Source organism: Lucilia cuprina, chromosome 5, assembly GCF_022045245.1.
Source record: "Lucilia cuprina isolate Lc7/37 chromosome 5, ASM2204524v1, whole genome shotgun sequence".
NCBI lineage: Eukaryota > Metazoa > Arthropoda > Insecta > Diptera > Calliphoridae > Lucilia > Lucilia cuprina.
This window is the reverse complement of record NC_060953.1, coordinates 68,966,977-68,980,808: the sequence shown is the minus strand read 5'-3', so window position 1 is coordinate 68,980,808 and position 13,832 is coordinate 68,966,977. Positions and strand designations below refer to the sequence as shown.

At 25.1% G+C, this 13,832-nt stretch overlaps 1 protein-coding gene across 1 annotated transcript in view; it reads right to left on the bottom strand.

The window, feature by feature from the left end:
• LOC111677326 (gonadotropin-releasing hormone receptor) overlaps positions 1-3,321 on the bottom strand; it is a 28,511-nt gene extending 25,190 nt beyond the window's left edge. Inside the window, exon 1 of the mRNA XM_023438428.2 lies at positions 2,893-3,321. The gene's annotated coding sequence lies outside the window, so the exon portion shown is untranslated. The remainder of the gene's footprint in view (positions 1-2,892) is intronic.
• Between the last annotated feature and the right edge of the window lie 10,511 nt (positions 3,322-13,832).

The window sequence follows — 13,832 nt, the reverse complement described above, 5'->3', positions numbered from 1 at the left end:
CCTTAATGAAGTACAGAACACTTAATTCGATTACAGACAAAATACAAAAATTCAAAATTTAAAGTGTAAAATTCTTATTACAAATAAATAATAAACCCAACAAAAAAAAAAACGAAGTACTTCCAAAACCTGTATTAATTTTTTTTTTACCTTCTATGAAATTGATGTGTATTGACTTTCAAAGAAGAGAAATTTTTTGAATTAAACCTATTTTATGTTCGAGGTAATTATTAAAAGCGTGTAGTTTATTTATTTATGTTAATAATATTTAAATCAAATTAATAAATTCTTTAAAACTACAATTTCACTTAAAAATAACTTCCACAAAAAGAACATTAAAATTACTTAATGGCTTTAGATGCAGTCAATATAGAATCAAATAAAAGGAGAAGCCTGCGATAAAATTATGACCTTTTCAGGTCTTTTTCAGTTCTTCTATTGAGTAAATTCTATTCCTTTTTTGCTTCTTTAGAAGTTCTTTTTTTGCTGGGTGATTGTTATTTAATTAAGTAAACAATTAGTAAATAGGCCGCAGTATACTGGGATGATTACACTTGTCAACAAGGATTAAAGCACCGCTGAGTACGAATTCGTCCATTGCATTTGGGACTTTAGCTATCTTGTCCTGAAGTTAAAAAAAGCCATTTTTTCCTATTTATAACTGCTCGGAGACAGGTTTATTTGTAAAATTTGTGCGTAACTCTGTCAACTTTTTTAAGTATTTTTTTTCAAATCCGCTATAGTGGTTAATACTGGCAGACATCGATAAGTCCAATCAGATAGTAATTTTGAGTCGGTTAGAACATCCTCATGTGTGAATTAAATGTTTTTGTTTGTAATAAATAATATTTGCAATGTATATACCTTTTTCAATAAAGAAGTATAGGATATAGTTATGGCGCAGATACAGAGATATTAAATATGTTCACTACATGCAGACTAATAGACAAATATCAATAGATAACTTTATGCACTAGAGGTATCCATTTACAATAAAGGCAACTTCAATAACGGTGCACTGAAACTATAATTCAATCTTTAGACCAATTTTATGTTAACCATGTACTTCGTAACTGGCTCAACTATATGCTAGCCTCCTAAGGACCCTAAACAAGAAATGACTACGTTTCTGCTATGCTGACAATGCCTTACTACTAAGGGTAAACTATCCAAATTATTTATCTAGTATCTAGTAAATACGACTAAATAAGGAGCAGAAGACTAATGTTACTTAACACTGTATTTAGTGAAAATTTTACCTCAGTTTACTTTAATAAAATAATGTAAATGTAAACTCAACAATTCATAATGGAAAAACAGTGATAAATCTTACACATTTTTTATAGTTTTTTTTTTTTTTTTTTTTTTTGTAAATGTGTTCACTGCAAACGTTTGCCAGTGGATAAATAGAAATTTATTTTACATTTGAGACTCGTTAGTGTTTTTATTAGCATCTTAAAAAAAAATACAGTTGTTAAGTATTTTATTTCTCTAAAGGAGAAAGTTTAACGTTATTAAAATGACGTACAAACAAGTAGAATATATATTCACTACAAATTAAGTTGCTTTTTGTTATTTAATGTATCTCTGAACGAGATATTTTTAATTATTTTTTAAATGATTTCAATTATGAGTTAAATTTAGTTTTTAATAAAAACTTATTACATGGAATGCTGTAAAATGTATATGTATTTGATTAAATGTTAAAAGTTTAAAAGTTATTTTGTTATTTAATTGAATTGATTGGTTTAACGCGCGGCACGAAAAAGAAAACTAGTCTAACAAGAATCATTTTTGGATATACCATTAACAAATTTTAAAATTTTTAGCAATGCATCATATAGATAAGAAATTGTAAGTCTAATAAGCTGACTTCCAAAATATACCAATACAAAGTTTAATTATAATTTCACTGCGGTATTTAAATCTTGTACACATGTAAAGTTTCAAAACATTGCAAAGATGCTTTGTGTATTTTCACATTATAAAATATAGAAGATGGAAAGTTTTGTTTCTAGAAGTCAGCTGCTTGTGAAGTTTTATCAAATAATTTTAACAAGCATCAACTTTAAAATCGATGTGTTTGTAATACTTGTTGATGACGTTTTGAAACAGTATGCATCGTCAGTGTTTTGTAGTGCGGCATTATGTAACACACTACCTTGTTCGTATACAAAGCAACTGGCGTTTTGGATGACAGACATAATGTTAATAACCCTCGCTTTGTATACATAATACTATTTTTTACGCGATTTTTATTTTTCGTATTAAATGAGGATGAAAAATTGGCTTTTCAACAAAAATTAAGAATGCAATGTTAAAATTATTTAAGTCAAATTATATGTATTTTATAATATGCTATATTCTACAACATTTTCACTTCCTAATAACTTCCAAAAAAGAACATAAACATTACTTCTTGAGAATGTGGACATGGAATTTGATTCCATGTCCAAGTTCATGGAATCAAATAAAAAGAACATTCTTTGACATTAATCATTTCTTTTTCAGGTCTTTTTCAGTACTTCCTTGGAGTAAATTCTACTTTTTTTCGCTTCTTTGAAAATTTTTCTTTGCGTATATTTCCCTTAAGAAGTAGTGAATTTGGAATCAATTAAAAAGGAAATCCCTCCTATATCAAACCTGTGTTAAAATGAGCATATTTGCATTTTTTATTACTTTCACAGAGTAAATTCCACTTCTTTGGGTTTTTTTGTCTAATATTTAAAGAATAATAACAACATTTATTACAGTTTTTTGTTATTGATTTCAATGAAAATTTAAAACTAAAATTATCCAAATTGTTTTTAAGTATTTATCCAATTTTAATTTGTAATGCTGCTGATTTTACCAAAAAATCGTTTTTTTTTTTTTTTTGTTTTGATGTCGTACCTTTTCTAAAGCTGTTGGTTTGTTCATTTATATCCAAGTGTTATTGAGAAAATATGTGTTCTTTTGTTGTATTAATTAACATTATTATTTGCTTTCTTTATTCAATATTTAATTAGTTTTTTTGGATTTTTTGACATTTCATAAATTTTTTTAAACAAAATATTTTAAAATTTGTCTCAAATTAAATCAATATACACAGTTGTTTGGAAAAAACCAAATTTTGCTGGTTAGTTGTTTGTTTGGCAGTAATTGAGGCAAATAAAACCGCCAGAAATTTATAAATTCGACAGGATGTTTACTGACAAAGACATTTAAATTTATTTATTATTCTCAACATTTACACTAAAATATTTTTTGAACACTTGTCGTTTGGTAAATATTTATTTAATTCTTTTTTTTTTTTTTTTTTGTATTATGGTTAAATTTTTCTTAAATTTATTTTTTTTAATTTATTAAAATATTTCAATTAAATTTTATAAAGAAAAAACAACATTTATTAAATTCTTAACAATACATGGAATTAAATATTTTTTGTTTTTTTTTAAATATATATTTTTTATTTAATTTTTTTAATTCTTAAACTTTTTTATTTCACATTACATTTTATATCCTTTTGTAGTAGATACACTTGCTTATATTTATTTTTTATTAAAATTTATTGATAAATTGTTATTCCTTTAGATTTAGTTGTCGGAAAAATCAACCATTAACATCCGCTGACGCTTAAGAACTAAATGAATATGGCGCCTAAAATGTTCAACTCACTTGAAAACATTTATTGTTTGTTAGCTCAGACCACAACATGTTTGCAACGAACATGTTGCATGTTAAGAATTCTAAAACAGTTGTCGAGCATTTAAAATAAACAATACAAAGTGTTTGTAAATAAATATGTAATAGGTCCTGCAAAAAAAATTTTTTGTACTTTCTGAAGATATTAATGAAATTTTTTAAGGTTTATGGTTAATTTTTAATTTTAATAAAAATTCAAAATTAACTTTATTTCGGTATTAAGTTTGTGAAAAAGAGTAATTTTGCTATCGAATTCTTGTGATTTTCAGAATTTATAAAAAAGACCAGTACCTTTAAAACTTTATTTGCACCAACGAATTATTTCAATTATTTAACTTCTTTTGTTGAATTACAAACTTTAAAATGTTTTCGTGTTAAAAATTTTTCTTATTTAAAATAGCTATATACTTACCCCCTTATTCACAAACAAAATGTTTATTTTATTAACGGTTTTTAAAATAGATTTTGTATGAAAATTTTGTTTTATAAACCTTTTGTAAAATAAAAATTTTATTTGTGAATAAGAGAGTTAGTTTAATGACTTATTTTTATTGTTATTCTTAATAAATTAGATTATAAAATTTAATTTCTATCAATTAAATTATATACTTTCAGCATTGAATGTTCATAATAATGAAATAAAAATATTACACGTTCTTTGTTTTTTTTTTTTTTTTCTTATTAATCAGTTTTTACTTTTATTAATTTTTTCCTTATTTATCTCTTTTGATTAAATTTTTTTGCATGAACAATAAATATAAATACATACAGGTCATTTTCAATAATTTTGAACTATCCAATCATATGGAAGTAAGAAAGTATAATCGCGTGGCTGGCCATATGATACCTTATACCAGTTATAAATATTAAATGTGATATTTTTTATAATAAAGCATGTTTCTTGAATAGTTTCTTGTTCCGATATATTAGCAATTTAATAATTGCAATTTTTCTTAGAGCAAAATTTGATTGAACAATTTAAAAAATATAATTTTTTAAATTGTTTAAATTCTTCGTACAAAATTTGAAGATTCTAGATTTAGGAGCCACGCCCACTATAGCTAGGCTGCCCATTTTGCCAACATTTGTTCACATGGATGCCATATAAAATTTGGACACTCTAGCTGTTGTAGTTTCTGACATATGCGACTTTAAATACTTATTATCAGGGAAACCAAAATATGCAAATGCATGTTTTTTATGGTGCGTCGTATGGACTCATGGATAAGATATTTACACGTTTCAGACCAATTTGAGAATTTTGGCATCGATTTGTTAGAGCATATTTTTGCATATTTTACCCATAAGAGCATAATTTTTAGCATATTTAAGGCATATTTTCGAGTTTTTAGTGCATATTTTGATGTTTTCGCTTTTTTCGTTTTTATACATTTTTATTTTCTTTTCAAAACTTTATTTAAAAAAAATAAAATTCTATTTTTTTAAATTTTTTAGCCTATTTTACAATTTTGAAAAAAAAATTCGTTATGTTATAGTTTTTTATTCAATAAAGCATTATATTTTAAATCGGAAATAAAACCGATTACTTTTGATTTCATGAGACCAATCCATTTTTATAGTTTAAAAAACTAATTATTGGAATTTATGACAACACCGATTAAAATGTCAGTTTAAAAGCTATGAATACAATTGGAAGTAATGTGTCAAACTTTGTCGTTTGAAATATGTTTTTTGGGGACCAAATGGTTTTATGTTATTTATTGGTTATCTGAACGTAAAACGGAATTCTATTATACTAGTTCTTCAAACTATGAGATGAAACATTTATAAAAAAATGTTGTAGGATATAGAATATGACATTAAACATTTATTATTTCATTACAATTTCAGTCTTTTTGAGCTTTTCAATGTTAAAAAATAAAAAAAAAATTTATTTTTGGAGCATATATTTTAAATTTTAAGAGCATATTTTGAGTTTTTTACGGCATATTTAAAGCGCTTAAAACACTTTTTTTAGAGCATGTTTTCGGTTTCCCTGCTTATTATGTATGTGGGCTCCTGGCCTACTTGAATTTCCAAAACAAAAGGTAGTCTAAAGTTTCTTCCAGACATACCAGAAGCCCCTTTAAAAATTTCTAGAAAATTGGTTTTGCCGTTAAGCCGTCTATAAAGTCCAAACAAACATACATATAAACGCACACATCCCCACTGAAGTGGTGTAGGGCACAAAAAGAAATAAATTAAAGTTGTCAGAATGGCCTTTCAGATGGTATAAAATATTTTCTAAATAAAGTTGTTTTTTTTTTTCGCTGTTATAACGTCTCAAAAATGGCAAAAATGTTGTCTTTTCAATTTTTTAATACGTTAGCAAAGTACATATTGGTCGCTGGCTAATGTCGGCCTGTGTTATCTTAATAATTGAAACCCAGCTGAAGTATTTCCTTCTTTCAGCATATAAATATTCAGTAAAGTCGTAATATTTATGCCTGAATTTTATAAAATTTTCCTTTCCTAGAAATGGAGAATGATAAGTTGTTGTTTGATATGATTGTCTTTTGATGGAAATATTTTTTTTTCGATCTATATACATACATATGTATGTAGATGAATTTATATGCATTTACGAAGAAAATTGCAATTTATTTTTTTACTAGTGTTTTTATACATATTTTATATATTTACTACATAAAAAATACATAATGCATGCGTTTGCAGAAAATTACGAGGATAGTTATGAAAGAATAACATATATTAAAACCATGTCAGAATAACCTTAATTATGAATTTAATATTAAACGTTTTACAGTAATTTAAAACTATTTTCAATATTGAACAAGTAAGATTGTTTGGCTTATATAGTACCTTATGTGGGTAGTAGAGTCAATTGTGAACCGGTCCTCATAATATTTGGTAGAAAGATTTTTGATCGTGGGAAACTTACTTATATCAAATTTCAGCGCTAGACTCGTATTTTAAACACAGTAACGGGAATTAAAGTAATTTTTGAGGGGAAAATATATGAGGGTCGGCTCATTTACGTAGCGATCTTCATAAAATTTGGAACAGAGAATTAGCTTTTTTAAAACATATCCGAAGATATCCGAAAACTTGGACCAATATTGTCTTTTTTCAATACCAAACAAACCTTTCCTATAAGAAATATTTAAACGTCTGAGAATTTCATAAGGACCCAGAATATATACTTTTGTTGGTCAGTGGTCAAAATTTCGATTGGTTACAATTGGGATGACAAATTCAATATACTTCCCATCTTTTTTCGTGGTGGATATGAAACTAATGTCGATTTAATTATAACTTTCCTAGTAAAGCTTCACATTAAATATTAAACAAAAATGTTATTCAAATTTTTGCGAGAAAAACCTTAATTATAAAGTTTATTATAAACGTTTTACAAAAAATTTTTTCTTTATTTTTTAATGTTGAAGTCTTATGTCGATTATAGCTTTCCTAGCTACTCTGTTGGAAATTTTACATGAAATTATAAAAAAAAAATTATAACGAAATTTTCATCCAATAATATTGTTGAAGTAGTATTCTTCTGTTTGTATTATTGAAATGCGTGTAAAATGTTTCTAACACAATTTCTAACAACATTTTTTCAATTTTATAAAATAATATAGTTCACGTGAAATTTTAAATAAAAGTTTATTAAAATGTTTTTAATTATTAGACCGTGTGATATATCATAATTTAGATACATTTTAATTTGTCATACAGAATATAAACCTTTAGTTTACTTTCCATATACGCAGAGAAAATATATGGTTCGACTTCGTTTCTACAACTATTGTATGTTCACTGTAACAATATATTGTTAACAAAAACATATAATTGTCATTTTAATTAGATTTAAACAATATTTTTTTTTTTTTTGCTGTAAACATATTCATATTCATGGCAATTATAAATTTAACTACGATTCACTGAAATATAATTATTTGTTCAACAACTAAACTTACAAACAACCATTATATAATATGTTGTTATATGACTTTGTATGTATTTTGTTTAACGCGACAATAAAATTAGTTCAAATAATTCACATTTGGTTTATAGAATTACATATACATATGTATAAGTACATATGTAATTATGTAGTTTTTATTTTTGATACAATACATTTTTCACAAATTATATTGAGGTCAGGATTTTCAATCGCAGGGAGGGAACTGAGGACCGTTCGCAAAAAAATATTTTTTGTTCTTCTTATTTTCAGTACATTAATACAAATAGATTGAAAAGTATTTATACATGAATTTCCTTAACTTTCCTCGGGACACTCTAATGTACAAAACTATTTCATTATAATGAATTCTATAATTGTAATAATTTGTAAATAATTTAATAAATATAAAAAACTTTTTTAACTAATACCTTTGAACAAGTTATTTTCAGTGTATATTTTAAATAAATGTTTGGAATTTTTATGGAAGTTAAACAAAATTACAACAAAAACAACAACCAAAAACCTTATTTTGCCGATAATGTCAATATTGACAACAACTGCCTTTAAAACAAAAGTAACTTCGAAATGCCTCCTGGTAGGGTTTTAAACAAAAATTAAAAATATAACATTGTATAAACATACATACAACAAAGACCAAAAATCCACCATATTGTGTGGGTGTAATTCATATGTATTTGACAGTTTGATAATTCCAAAGGAAAGTCGATTTATGCAAAATTAATATATATTTTTGGTCTAAAGGGGAAAATTTCAAATAAAGTAGAAAATATATGATTTCTAAAGGCGACAAAACTTTTTTAAAAAAATATGAAAGTTAAATGAGAGAAAGGTTATATTTTTAACCCTGATTAATTAAAACTATTTTTAAATGTAAAAGTTTTTATCCTTAATTCTAAAGGAGATTCTAAATTTATTTAAATTAACTTATGTTTCAAAAGGAATGAAAAGAAAAGTTGTTTTTAACATGTAATATATCTTTAAATATTATCCCAACAATAACTTGTATTGAAAATATAATTTAACTTTCTAAACTTGTTTCGTTTTTAATGTTAATTTTAGCAAATAAAAGAAATATGAAAAATGATTCCATCCTCATGAAAAACAATGTCTTTTGTTCATTGCTATAATAAATTTGTTCAATTATTTGCATTTCTATAGAATACATTTGTATTTACACATTTTATTTATGTGTTTGCTTTTTAGTTATCACTTTTATTTATTTAAAAAAAAAATAAAAATTTCTTAATATAAAAACATTCTTCCTACACACCATGAAATTGTAGCTAATTCTAACTTCTTGACGCAATTTGATTTTTTAACAAAATAGTAAATTAAGCTATTTTAAAAAGTAATCGTCGTTTTTCACAAATAGTAGGGTTGTTATTCAAATAAAAAATTTTCGATTAATCGAGAATTTTTTTTTTTTTTTGTTTTTCTTCAAACGAATTAAAAATTTCCAATTTAGAATAAAAAATTACTCGAATAATTTTTGTCGAATAATCGAATAAAATTTCAAGTTACTTTTTAATTTATTATAATATTGAACAAAGAAATACACCAATACTTAATCATTAGATCTGTTATAATTGAAACAAATCTTCTACTACTTTTTGCAATTTATAAATATTTAAAATGTTAAAAGTAAAATGCTTTCTGTTTTAAAAGTGATTCTTTGGATCTTTTAAATGCTTGCAATAAGTGAAACAAATAGTTCCTTGAAAACCTGTTTATGTAGAATTTAGTTGGTATACTTGTCATTTTTGAAGTTGTTTGGCAAGTTTTATTTATATTTTATTAAATTATTCGAATGAAAAATTGTATTCGTTATTCGTTCGAATAATCGAATAATTTTTAAAAATTTATTGGTCTACTCGAATAAAAAAATATTGTAAGTTTTTATTCGAATACCTAAAACCCTAATAAATTGTAAATATAAGTATAATTTTATAGAATATATTTTCTAGAATTTAATGGGAAATAATTTATTAGAAATAAAATAATTAAAATATTAAAATCATATATATTTTGTTTTTACTAAATATTTCATTTGCAAAACTATTTCGTTGTTAATTGTTCCATTATCAAACATTTAAATCGATTACAGTTAATCCACTCTTTGTTGTCATGTAGCGAAGAACAACATTTGGCAAATCTTAAAGATTTAGATAAAGTCTTTTGTTTCTAAAGATATAATCTGCATTATAAGACAAACTGTCACTTTAATGCAAAATAAGTAGAGATAGAGAGATTTTCCAAACTAAATTGAAACAAAAATAAAGATATAAAAATACAATGAAACAAAGAAAACTAAATTTGTTTAATAAAGTACTTGATTCCAAAGCGTTGACAAAAAAATAAAACAATAACAACACCAAAGGTTAAAAGAATATATGGTAGCATAAGGGACAAAAACTTTTTTTGATTTTTCGACTTGATGTCAATTTAGCTTAACTTTCTATCTACATGTTGTTATATATATATATTTTTTTAGTAATATTACAAAACTACTGTCAAAAAGAATTGTATAAACTTATGTTTATTTCAACAGTGTGACCAAAAATTAAAAATACAAAAATAAAAATTTTATTTCTGCCTTAGAAAAAATGTTTTTTACTTCAAATTGAAAAATTGTATTCGTTCTTTATGTAATAAAAAAACAGTAAGAATAATAATTTGTCACACTGTTCGTATAGTACAATGATCCATATAGCTTTTGTGCGCTTATTAAACAAACAGGCAACTAACAAATCCCTAGAATTAATCTACATAACGGACTAAAATCTAAAGAGGCGTAAGTTTCTTTTAACGACAACCAAACAATTTTATTGCCGCCATAGCAAAAAATATACACAAATAAATGTCAACAATTTATTAAAAAATTATGTTTTTGTGATTTCCTTAAAATTTACCCAAAACATAATAATTAACAAATGTCTTTAATTGGTGGGTTTTGCTTAAATTTGTTTGCCAAAATGTTGTCTCCTGGAAGTGTTTAAAAATTACAGCCTTAGAGATTAGGTGGTTATTTTATTACACAAATCATATAAGTTTCCATAGAAATGTATATCTTTTACAATACGAGCTTGTTCAAAATTGTTGACTGTGGTCTTTGTACAACCTTCTGATTGAGCGTTTCGTTTTAAAATAAACGCTTATCTTTTGTTGACAAAAACTAATCAATTCTCTTCTAACACCTACATGTTTATGAACATAGCTCTGAATCCAGACGTATTACACTAAGGGCATAATGGAATCAAATGAATTGTTATTTTTGCAACCACCATTAATAGAAATATATTAGTTTATACATTCACTTAGTAACACTTCAAAATAATGGTCAAAGATCCAACACACTATACATGTATGTAGGTCTATTCTGGGTTCTTCTAAGACTTAAATAAATTCTAGACATGTCCGTCTGCTGAAAATCTTAAAGAAAGTTGACTTTTTCTGAAAATATTTGCTATTGGTCTATATTTCAATCTGCTTGTTCTAAAAGTGGGTAGTCCTTAAACTCAGCAATGCAAGGTTCTTGCAGAATGTACATTAGAGTGTCCCGAGGAACAGCTTTTTAAGAATTTCATGTAGGAATACACTTACTTCGGGCTTTACATGGTTAATTTCTGAATCTTCTCGTGATTTGAGTAACTTTTTACAAAGGAAGAAGTACCATAATGTTTCTTTTTATGGGTTCTTACCTAATTCCAACTCTACATACTTAATATCTTTAGGTTCAATATTAAAAAAAAATTCAAAGAGTACTTTCAAAATTTGATGTCCCCTTTTTAATACAATAAAAGTAGTTTTGTGGACCAGAAATTTTCCCGCAATAAACTTAAAATTACCGAATTTTTGACACCCAATTCGAAAAGATTACTGAAAAAATTTTTGGATCATATTATACTGAGGTCAAGATTTTCATTTGCTGGTAGGGAACTGAGGATCTTTTCAAAAACAAATATTTTTTAATTTTTTCGTGATTAGTACATTAAAACGCATTGTTTTAGAGGTATTCCTCCTAAAAGTGGTCCACAGAACACCCTAATATGCATACATATATGTATGTGTTTAGTGTTTAGTATATGTAAATTTATTTGTGCATTCAAATTTTATTTATGAAGCGAGCAAATATTTGTTTTTGTCAAGCGTGTATAATTTATGCACATAGAAAACAGCTGAGAATTATTTCTAGTTTTAATGAAAAATTTTTATGTCAAATTATATGACATTTATTACAATATGTGTTTGAGCTCAGAATTACTTTCCATAAACAAATGACTTGATTCAACATAAACGTTTAATTGTAAAAATACTCATAAATGGTACCATTTGAAGTTATTAAAATACCTTTCACAGCAAAAACTTTCTTCTTATTGAAAACTACATGCCTTTGCATTACTATAATTACATTTCTAAATCTTTATTTGACGCTCAACAAAATAGCTTAACAGTGGCGTTTTTATTTTTGATACTTATACAGATTTTTTCAAATATTAGCTAAAGTTACTTAACTCTCTGAATCAGGACTCAATCTCCTTCATAGGTCATAATTTGAAATGAAATTTGGAACAAATACTTGACATAATTCACAAGATTAGGAAATTATCATATAATTATATAAATATTTGACGTATTAATAAAATAAACTACCTTATAAGATTCGTCATAGCCGAATATAACACTATAACTTGTTTTTGATTTAATTTTGTATAAACATAATTAAAAAGTTTTGGAAACACTTGTTTATAAATGTAGTTGTGATATTGATTTATATAATTGAAAGTTAAAAAAAAGGAGTTGATTGAAAAACAATATGCATATAAACTTAATTGTTGTTACATCTTTAGTTGAAATACTTTTTCGTTTAAAATGTATTTAAGTTCGGTGTAATAATATTTTTATTATAAAAATACTTTGATTTAAAAATCAATATTTTTAAAATAAAATCCACTTTTTAATATGTATTAATCAATATGTATTTGTTATAATTTCCTTTTACTTATACAAAAATATATAATAATATGTAAATCAAAAGTCACCTCTAAGTTGTCAAGTCAAATATAATTTAGACTTTTTAAATGAAAACTTGTTTGTTGCTTGACATGAATGTAAATAAGATTTGTTTTATGAATTGTGTAATCACACCACAAAAACAATAGAAATTGTTTAGCTTCATGTCCTTGTGTTTAAATTAAATTCCTCATGGATTTTTTGAAACAATACTTATTGTTCTTGTTATCATTTCTCTTTCAAATAAATAAAAATTTTCTTCTAAATACAAAATATTAAATGAAGTCAAATAAACGTGTCCAAATAATATTTTCTCGTTAGAAACAAAGTTTTGCTTAAAATATAAACCGCAAATCTTTAACAATCAACAACAATAATCGGAAGACGAAAACAAATAAATGAATAAATATTTGTTTATAAAGTCCTTTATTAAAATCATTTTACATTTTATTTTGAACTATTTGGGTAAAAGTTAAAACAATTTTTTATTTTATTGCGCATGATATGCGAATACTACATACATACATATTGTTATGAATTAATACTTACATATTTCCTTTTCAACACTTTCTTTCAGTGCATCAAGGTAGCAAGGAAATTTATTCCACTACTACAAATTTGTATTTAACTGGTAAGTAATTTATGCAAATCTTATATATCTTGCGAAAGAAGCCAAAAAAACTTCTGTATGCTGTTAAAATTATTGTTCTAAATTCTGTGCTTTTTGAAGTACTTTTGGACATAAAATAACCAATAGAATAAATAGTCTAGTCTATAGTCTAGTCTATAGTCTAGTCTACAGTCTAGTCTATAGTCTAGTCTATAGTCTAGTCTACAGTCTAGTCTATAGTCTAGTCTATAGTCTAGTCTACAGTCTAGTCTATAGTTTAGTCTATAGTCTAGTCTATAGTCTAGTCTACAGTCTAGTCTATAGTCTAGTCTATAGTCTAGTCTATAGACTAGTCTGTAGTCTAGTCTTGTCCTATCTCGCGTGATAGGAAATCGACATTTTGAGCAACATTGGACTAGACTATAGACTAGACTATAGTCTAGTCTAAATTGTGATGTGTGATTAATATACATATGTATTTATATAGAAATCGCATTTTTTATGGTTCTATTTTAGATTTTGCTATAGTTTATAAAATAAATATTACAATATTTTTAGAATAATGTTTTATAATTTGTT